The sequence below is a fragment of the Cinclus cinclus genome, unplaced genomic scaffold, assembly GCF_963662255.1.
Source record: "Cinclus cinclus unplaced genomic scaffold, bCinCin1.1 SCAFFOLD_63, whole genome shotgun sequence".
In the NCBI taxonomy this organism is placed as follows: domain Eukaryota; kingdom Metazoa; phylum Chordata; class Aves; order Passeriformes; family Cinclidae; genus Cinclus; species Cinclus cinclus.
The window spans coordinates 725,941-735,750 of NW_026912121.1; positions in this window are offsets into that span (position 1 = coordinate 725,941).

The window sequence follows — 9,810 nt, forward strand, 5'->3', positions numbered from 1 at the left end:
GATAACAAAAAAGGTTACCTGGGAATCCCTTGATAATCTCCCACCTCCATATAAATACAAAAAATACAGGAGACACCCCCCCCCCCCCCCCCCCTAATGTCTCTGCTCCCTCCCCTTCTGGTACTCCAATAGCTCAAAGGACTCCCTGGAGTCAAAGAAATACCAGGAGCGATAGGATCAGCAGGGAGGAGGGAGATAATGACACAAAGGCTCCCCTTTACCCCCTGAGGGAAGTCCCATTAGCGGGACAACAGACTGAATTAACTGGATTTGTAAATGTTCCCTTGAACACAGGGGAGGTAAGAAACTAAAAAAAAGAGATGGGAAAACTATTGGAAGATCCTACAGGGGTATCTGAGAGACTAGATCAATTCCTCAGACTAAGTAGGTATAATTGGATGGAATTACAATCTATATTAAATATCCAATTCACCAGGGAAGAAAGGGGGAGGGAAACCACCCTGTTAGCGTGGAAACACATAATCACAGGATAATTATATGCAGGTGCATTTATTGAAAAGCTCTGGGAGCTGGGCTACAAACCCAAATCTGACTCCGACATGGATTTGAGATGAACATGGTTTTATACCCTTTTAATTATGTAACTGTATATTAATTATTAAACTCATATTGTTGTATACATTGATCTTATCCAAGCATGAATTATTGTACTTTTCATCAGGTCCCCCAAACACCTTTTCTTGTGATTCTTATTACAATTAAACAACAACTATATTCAACTACCATACAGTCGTATCATTTATCATATGTTGATTACGCAGGTGCAGTTTCACCTGATCTAATTTGTTCCCAGGGCCTAGTTCCCATTCCCAGGCCTACCAGACCCAACCTTTCTTACCATCACCTGAATCTATACAATTCCCATGATTTTGGAAACATTTTTAACCCTATGCTATCATTTCCCCCCTTTGAAAGTATTTTTACTTCACTATAATAAGTGCAAATGCTTTCACTTGATACAGTCCTCTTGGCTTCCGAGTTTTTACTTGATGTTCGTCTTCAAATCCATGGTTGTTGTAACCATGGTCATGGATGTTGTCACAAACCGAGGAACCTGAAGATGATGGGTGTGGATTTCTGTCCTGTGTCAGTGTCTTCATTATCTTTCAGTTCCAGGATATCCTTTTCTGTATTTCTCTTTTCAGGATTCTGTAGACTAACCAAATCACTAAGAACATAATTAGTAAGATTACCAAATTCTCAATGATAGACCTAACCCATGAACTCACATTCCATCCTAACCCTTTGAAGATTTTGTCTAACCAGCTCGTAGTCAAGTCCTTTTGTTCTTCTGTGCCTAATACCTTATTTGTTTCAACTGATTGATATAATATTCTACATCTGCAGTTATGTTTGGGATGTGGATTCAGCAATGATCAATTTGTCCATTTAAAAATCCGCATGCCCCGTGCTCTTTAAGGAGTAACGTATCTAAGGCCAATCGGTTTTGTAAAGTCATTTTTGTGGTTGCTTGTAAGTGAACATTTAGTTCTTCAAATCCTTCCTGGGTGACTCTTTCTAGTGTATCTACTTGACCTGTAAGTTTATATAACATTTCTCTATTTTGGTAGTTTGTTATAGGACCGAATAAAGACTCTCGGGCCCACCCAAATTCCACTCCACTGGAGGGTTCTTGCCAAGTTTCATCCTGATCTGGAACTTCTCATCTTGTTCTTATCTGCAGAAGTTCATGTTTTCCTTTAAATGGGGATTTTTTCCAAACTGGACATAAAGTAGGCAGGCCCAGGTAATTTCTTTTACTTTCCCAAATCTACAGGCAGGTGTGTTGTCCAGGTACCATCACTTGTTGCCCATACAAATTGTCCTGGACTTTGGATTGTGCTCTTGCCACATCCCACTATTATCTTATAATTCACTTTACTTCGTTTGTGTTTGATCCCTCTGCAGGCACAACCAATTTGCAAGGCTACTGCTAGTGGTGGCATTTGTTTTACCTTTATGTTGTCAGAAGTGCAATCATAAGTTTTATTACATGCCCACCAACTCACTATTTCTGCCTTTATTCTACTGCTAATGGCAGTGTTCATCACTGCTGGATCTGTTTCATTCTCAGGTCCTTCCCATTTTAATGCACCAAGGGGTATTTGCCGTATATTGAAATTTCTGAAGTATACTCATGGACCACACACTGTCCCAGGGTTCTGTTTGACCTTTCCAATCTTTTTCCTCACACTTCCATACAAGAGTGGTCTCTGTGATATTCTCTTTAATCTTTTTGTAGCGTGGCAAGAAGCATTCCCAGTTTGCAAGGTTTTGATCTTCAACCCACTATTCTATGATTTGTCCTACCTTTCCATGACTTGAAATACAGTCCTGTTTTCTCAAAGGCCTCGTCCATTCCCCTATTACTTTCCAGGTCTCCTTGATTATTTGCCTCGACTGTGGTACTTGTTTACATGCATTGTTTTGTTCTTTTGTACTTCAGATAATTTTGATGTTAGGATTCCCCAGCTTATTAGGTCTCCCGCTGCCTTCGGTATTGGTGTTTTGCATTGTGGCAAAGTCTTTGACTAATCCAATCATTACATTCTCAGCCCAAATTGCATTGGAAACTTTTATCACCTGAGTTTCTGCCTGGACCTCCCTCTTCATTCTGGAATGAAGAGTGGTCAGTTGATCCTTTTGCATTCCATATCCCAAAGTAACATTAATTCCAGCTGGTGACATTAATATTAATAACCATAAAATGAGCATTGGCACAATTCCTGACATCATTTAAAACAATTAAACACATCTTATCTGCAGCTTTGTTGGTCCTACAGCTTGTGCAGTCCACAGTCCAGGACAGACTTTCTTCACTCAGGTATAGTGTATCCAGGGATCCACTCCAGCCACCTTGACTGCTGTAAAAGTGGTCAACAGCACCTGGTAGGGTCCACTCCACCTTTCTTTTAATGGTTCTTCGTCCCAAGTCTTAATGTACATGTCGTCTCCTAGATTGATGTCATGAACTGGATTCTCAAAGAGTCAGTGGCCTATTCCACATGAGGGCACTCGAAAGCTGAGCTAAAGTTTTCCCAAGAGACAGAACATAATTATGCACTTCCTGCTTCCCTGTGACATATACATTTGGATTAGGTTCGGGAGATTCATATGGTTTCCCATACAATATCTCATAAGGACTGACTAACATCCCACTTCTAGGCTTTATCCAAATCCTCAGCATTGCTATGGGTAAAGTTTGTGGCCATGGCAGTTTGGCTTCTTGGCATATTTTACTGATTTGCCTCTTTAATGTCTGATTCATCCTCTCTACCTGTCCACTTGACTGGGGTCTCCATGGTGTGTGGATGTCCCAGGTTATTCCTAGCAACCTACTCACCTCTTTTACCACTGTGGCTATAAAATGTGGGCCCCTATCTGATGATATCCCTATAGGCACCCCAAATCTGGGAATGATCTCTTGTAGTAACCATTCAGCTGTTTCTTTTGCTTGGTTTGAGTGACAGGGAAGGGCTTCTGGCCATCCAGAAAATGTGTCAACCCCCATTAAGAGATATTATCGAGTATCCTTGAGGTTCTCGTAACTCTACAAAATCTACCTGCCAATAGTCTCCTGGTTCTATCCCTACCTGAATTCTTCCTAGCTGTGTCTGTTGTCTAGCCACTGGGTTGTTTCTCAAGCAAATCTCACATTTTGTCATTACTGATTTTGCCATTGTTAACATTCATACTGAGATTAAATTTTGTTTTAGCAATTTCACCAGTGCTTCTGCACCCCAATGACATTCACTATGTTTAACTTGTAAAATTTCTCATATTATTAAGGGGGGGGGGGGGGGGGGGGAAATACCACTGTTTGCCCTTGTGTAGTTACATACCACCCTTCTGAATTCTTTTGTGCATTCAGCAAACGTCCCAGTCTCTTGTCTTCTGAATATTTTGGTTTTGGAGGCAAATTGAATTGAGATACATTAAGTTTTAAAGGTATCAATGCCATTGCTGTTTGCACCTTTTGAGCAACCTGTCAGGCTGCCCAGTCTGCCTTTCGATTTCCCTCACAAATTTTAGAACCTCTTGACTGGTGTGCTTTACAGTGTATAATTGCCATTTGCTCAGGTTTTTGCACTACTTTTATTAGTTGCAGGATTGTGTCTTGATGTTTAATGTGCATACCCTGAGAAGACAGCAGTCCTCTTTCTTTCCACAGTGCTCCATGCACATGTACTACTCCAAAAGCATATTTTGAGTCAGTCCATATGTTCTCTTTTTTCCCTTCACTCAATTCTAGTGCTCTGGTTAAGGCAATCAGTTCTGCCCTTTGGGCAGATGTGTTTGGTGGTAATGCTTCTGCCTCAACTACTGTACTGATTGTTGTTACCGCATATCCAGCGTATCTGATTCAGTTCCCCATGAAGCTGCTTCCATCTGTGAATAACTCCCACTCTGGTTGCACTAATGGGACATCTTTTAGGTCTTCTACACAGTCATGCTCTAATGGGCCTTCTTCAGTTGTGGTACCTAGGAACCAGGCTAGATTCAAAAAGTTAGTTGTCTTTAATGTGACATCATCCTGCTTGGTCAGGATTACCTGGAATTTTATCATCCTGCTTGGAGATAGCCAGTGTCCCCCCCCTTTTGCTCTAAAACAGTGGTTACCGTGTGTGGCACATAGACATCTATGTGTCTTCCCATCGTGAGTTTCCTGGTTTCTTGTATCAACATTACAGTGGTTGCAACTGCCCGCAGACATGAAGGCCATCCGGCACTTACATTGTCAAGTTGTTTGGAAAAATAGCCCACCAGCCTTTTCCAGCTTCCCAAACATTGAGTCAGGACTCCCAGTGCCAGGTGAAGCCTTTCATGTACAAACAGCTGAAAGCCTTTAAACAGATCAGGTAACCCTAATGCTGGAGCAATTGTCAGTGCTTCTTTCAATTTTACCAAGGCCTCTTTCTGTGGTTTGCCCCAAGTGAAGGGCTGTGTCTTTTGAGCTTCATACAGGGGTTTGGCAATTAGCTCATAGTCCTTGATCCACAGACTACACCACTCTGCCATTCCAAGGAAGATTCGCAGCTCGTGAAGATTCTGGGGCTCTGGAATAGCACAAATAGCTTGGATATGGTTAGTACCTAGTTTTCTCTGTCCTTGTGAGATTTCACATCCCAGGTAAATTACAGTCTGTTGGGCAATTTGTGCCTTTTCTCTAGACACTTGGTACCCTCCCATTCCCAGTGAATTCAAAATCTCAATTGTTCCCTTCATGCAGGTTGCCTTTTCTTCTATTGCTATCAGTATATCATCAACATACTGCAACAAAAGGTATTGGTCTTTCAGTACTTGCCCCTCTTTGGTCCAGATCTCTAGTTCCTTTGCCAGTTGGTTTCTGAATAGGGTCGGACTGTTCTTAAATCCTTGGGGTAGTCATGTCCAGGTGAGCTGGGTTTTTCTTCCATTTCCTGGATTTTCCCACTCAAAGGCAAACAGTTTCCTACTTTCTTTGTCAAGGGTATGCAGAAGAAAGCATCTTTTAGATCAATTATAGTAAACCATTTATATATCTCTTTTACAGATGTCAACAATGTGTACTGGATAAATGTCTAGTTATTTTATTTATTGCCCTTAGATCCTGTACTAGCCTATAATCCCCATTGGGTTTCTTTACTGGGAATATTGGTGTATTATATTCTGATTCACATTCTTCTAGAGTTTGATATTATAGAATTTATCAATAGTCTTTGCTATTCCTTGCCGTGCTTCTGTTTTTATAGGATACTGTTTGACCTGTACGGCTTTTGCAATATGCTGTTTGCAATGGGCACTGATTCAAGCCCAACCCTTGCATGACTGACCCTCTGCCGCCCTTGCCAAACCCACCCCTCCCCATAGTTCTGCCTCAGCTGCTTCTAGCACCTCCCCTTGAATTTCCTTGTACTATTGCCAAGAGATTCTGCTCCTGCTGCTTGTTAACCTCTTTTTCTCTATTGTTATAAACGTCCAAGCTACCTCAAGCAACCTGTCCAAACTTCTTAACTCACCCCCCCCCCCCACCCCCCATCTCTGCAACTCCCTCCCAATGTCATCCCATGATTGGCCAAGAAAGACAAGAGCAAGCTGAATTTTCACCTGTTCTGCATCTACCTGGAGGTCAGTATATTTCCTGGCTGCTTCCCCAAGTCCTTCCAGAAAGGCAGCTGGAGACTCCCCCCTTTCTTGCCTGATCTCATATAATTTGGACCAATTCACAGTCCCAGGCATGGCACCCTGAACCCCCCCACCTACATCCACCCTCGATATTTCCTCAGCCCCATCATATCCACTCCAGGTGGGCTACTAGGATGCCACAATGGGTCCACAGTAGGAAAGTTATAATCCAAAGTCCCATTGCAAATTTCTTCTCTCACCCTTTCCCTGGCTGCACTAACTACCATTTCCTTTTGGTAGAGGCCATTAGAGTATCTAATATAACTTGGATGTCATCCCAGTCCAGATTTTGAGTTTTCAGAATAATTTTCACTACTCTGGCCACTTTATCAGGGTTTTCTCTGTAAGTCCAAGCTGACTGCTTCCAAATTACTAAATCTCCTGGGGAAAAGAGTACATTTACAAAAAACGGTCTGTCCACTCCCGCTCATTGTCTCAAAGGGGCAACTACAGTTCTCTTTTGTTTGTCTGATCTTAATAAACCCTCTCTTGTTTTAGACCAAGCCGGGGCTAATTTTAATCATGTCCAACGAGCAATAGGGGTTAGTGGTTTATCTTCATCGCTCCCACTACTATCTACTCCTTTTGCACCCTCCCCATATCTCTGTATTACAGTTACATCTTGGTCACTTTCTGGGGAAGGAGGGGCAGGTGAAGACAGCAAAGAGGGTACAGGAAGATAGGAGCAGGTGAAGGAGGCGTTGGAGGGAGAGGAGGGTATCCCTGAGCAGGAGTAGGTGAGGGAGGAGGGTATCCCTGAGCAGGAGTAGGTGAGGGAGGAGGGTATCCCTGAGCACGAGTAGGTGAGGGAGGAGGGTATCTTTTGGCAGGGGGGTGTAAGTGGGTCAGGTGAAATAGGGTCAGGTGAGGTAGGGTCAGATTCCCTTGATGCCGTGAGGGCTACCAGCAATTCACCATCTATATCATTTTTCCAATATAAACTTTCATCCAATGCCAGGTGTTCTAAACAACGCTTCCCTTGGACACAACCCATGCAATTATTGTTTTCAGGTATTTTAACAATCATTAACCCACACTGAGCCAGCCACTCTGGTTTTTCCTGCAAACAGGAAAACAAATCAATGTACAGAACTTCATCCAATCTCCTCTCCTGTTTACAAAACATCAATAACTGTGAAATCATGTCATATTGCAAAGAACCGTTTTTCAGCCACGTTTTCCTTTTTTTTTCTCTCTTTTTTTAACCTTTTTTAATTTTTTATTTTATATGCAAGACATATTTTGGCCACCAAGTGTTGCAATAATCAATCAACTTAACCTTACGTAACTCGTGCCCAAAATTACCTTCCTTCCAATGTGCTATTAAGCACCCCAAAGGATAAGTGTGTAGTATGGGGGCATTGCCGCCCAAAATCCATTTGAACTTCTCCATGTTACAGCTATAATAGACCCCTGATGCTGAACCTGCAATGCTTTTGCGATTGACTGACAGACGGTGCCTAGGCAATACCAGGAATTCCTTAGCCCAACAACACACAGCTTTCGCTGCGTCTAACTGGCAGGCAACCAGACCAGATTAAAAGAACCTTACCTTTCTCCAGGGGACGTTGTCAGCGGTGGGGGGTCCTGGTGCCGATGGGCTCCCCGAGAATCCCTTGGTGCCGGCTGGAGCGTGATCAGGTCATGGGGTCATCAGCAGCACTCACAAGGTCCCATCTGGGTCACCAAAATGTTAGCGTGGAAACATATAATCACAGGATGATTATATGCAGGTGCTTTTATTGAAGAGCTCTGGGAACTGGGCTACAAACCCAAATCTGACCCCAACATGGATTTGAGATGAACATGATTTTATACCCTTTTAATTATGTAACTATATATTAATTATTAAACTCATATTGTTCTATTGTATACATTGATCTTATCCAAGCATGAATTACTCTAATTTTCATCAGGTCCTCCAAACACCTTTTCTCATGATTCTTATTACAATTAAACAATAACTATATTCAACTACCAAACAATCGTATCATTTATCATACGGTGATTACACAGGTGCAGTTTCACCTGATCTAATTTGTTCCCAGGGCCTAGTTCCCATTCCCAGGGCCTAGTTCCCCAGGCCTACCTTACCATCCACTAAATTTATACAATTCCCATGATTTTAGAAACATTTTAACCCTATGCTATCACCTTCAAGGTGGTTTTAAGCAGCCCATTGCACCGTTCCACTTTCCCAGCCGCTGGTGCGTGATAAGGAATGTGGTACACCCACTCGATGCCGTGTTCTCTGGCCCAGGTGCTTATGAGGCTGTTCTTGAAATGAGTCCCATTGTCTGACTCAATTCTCTCAGGGGTACCATGTCTCCAAAGGACTTGTTTTTCCAGGCCCAGGATGCTGTTGCGGGCAGTGGCATGAGGCACAGGGTAGGTCTCCAACCATCCAGTGGTGGCTTCCACCATGGTCAGCACGTAGCGCTTGCCTTGGCGTGTCTGAGGCAGTGTGATGTAGTCAATCTGCCAGGCCTCCCCATACTTATATTTGGACCACCGCCCCCCATACCAGAGGGGCTTCACTCGCTTGGCTTGCTTGATGGCAGCACACATCTCATAGTCATGGATAACCTGGGAAATACTGTCCATGGTGAGATCCACCCCTCTATCTCATACCCACTTATAGGTGGCATCTCTGCCCTGATGACCTGAGGCATCATGGGCCCATCGAGCCAGGAACAATTCTCCCTTGTGTTGCCAGTCTAAGTCTATCTGTGACACCTCTATCCTTGCAGCCTGATCTGCCTGCTCGTTGTGTCAGTGCTCCACATTAGCCCAACTCTTGGGGACATGGGCATCTACATGATGGACATTAAATATGTTAATGATTTTGGGAGAAAGGATTATAATATGTATCTTTATTCCAGGAAAATCAGTGAATATGTATATAAAATAGAGTATAAAAACAGAAGCATTTTCTATTATCACTGTGTGAGTTTGCTGGAGTTATGCCCCACACATCCAGCCAAATAACGCCTGCTTTCTACAGGAAAACACAGGAGACTGCTCCTCAAACATAGGGCTGAAATGCACAGAAAGAGAATGCTCACAAAATTGCACCAAACTGTTTCCAAGCCACCAAAATCCCTGAAATGTAATCAGACAGTTTAATTTAAACAGCAGAATGGGACAGACTCCTTTGCTTTGCAAAGAACAAGTACAATATATCTACTTAAGACAATTCCTTCTGGAATAACACATTCCTCAACTTCTCCTGAAACTGGGATTTTATACTAAATACAGACATGACTTTTTTTTTCCAACCTGACTTTCACGGCAGTCCACTTTTGCCCTGTGAGTCTCACCTTAAAGAGCTTTTGTAAAGATTGTTTTATCTGCAATGACTTTGTGCCTGTATATGGGAAGTATTTTTAATTATTCTTTTAACCATTGCTGCCCTCAGAGTGGGTTTGCCTGAGGAGAATAGAAGCTCAGACATGCGGGTGTGAGCAGGCTGCTTCCCCTGGAGTAATCAAAGTATACACAGAGCTCACATCTGGGATTTGAGAGGTCCCAGCTGGCTGGAATCTGGCAAATGTACAAATGTCAAGGAGGACAAGAAGGGGGACCCCAGACACTCCAGGCCAGTCAGTCTCATTTCAATACCAA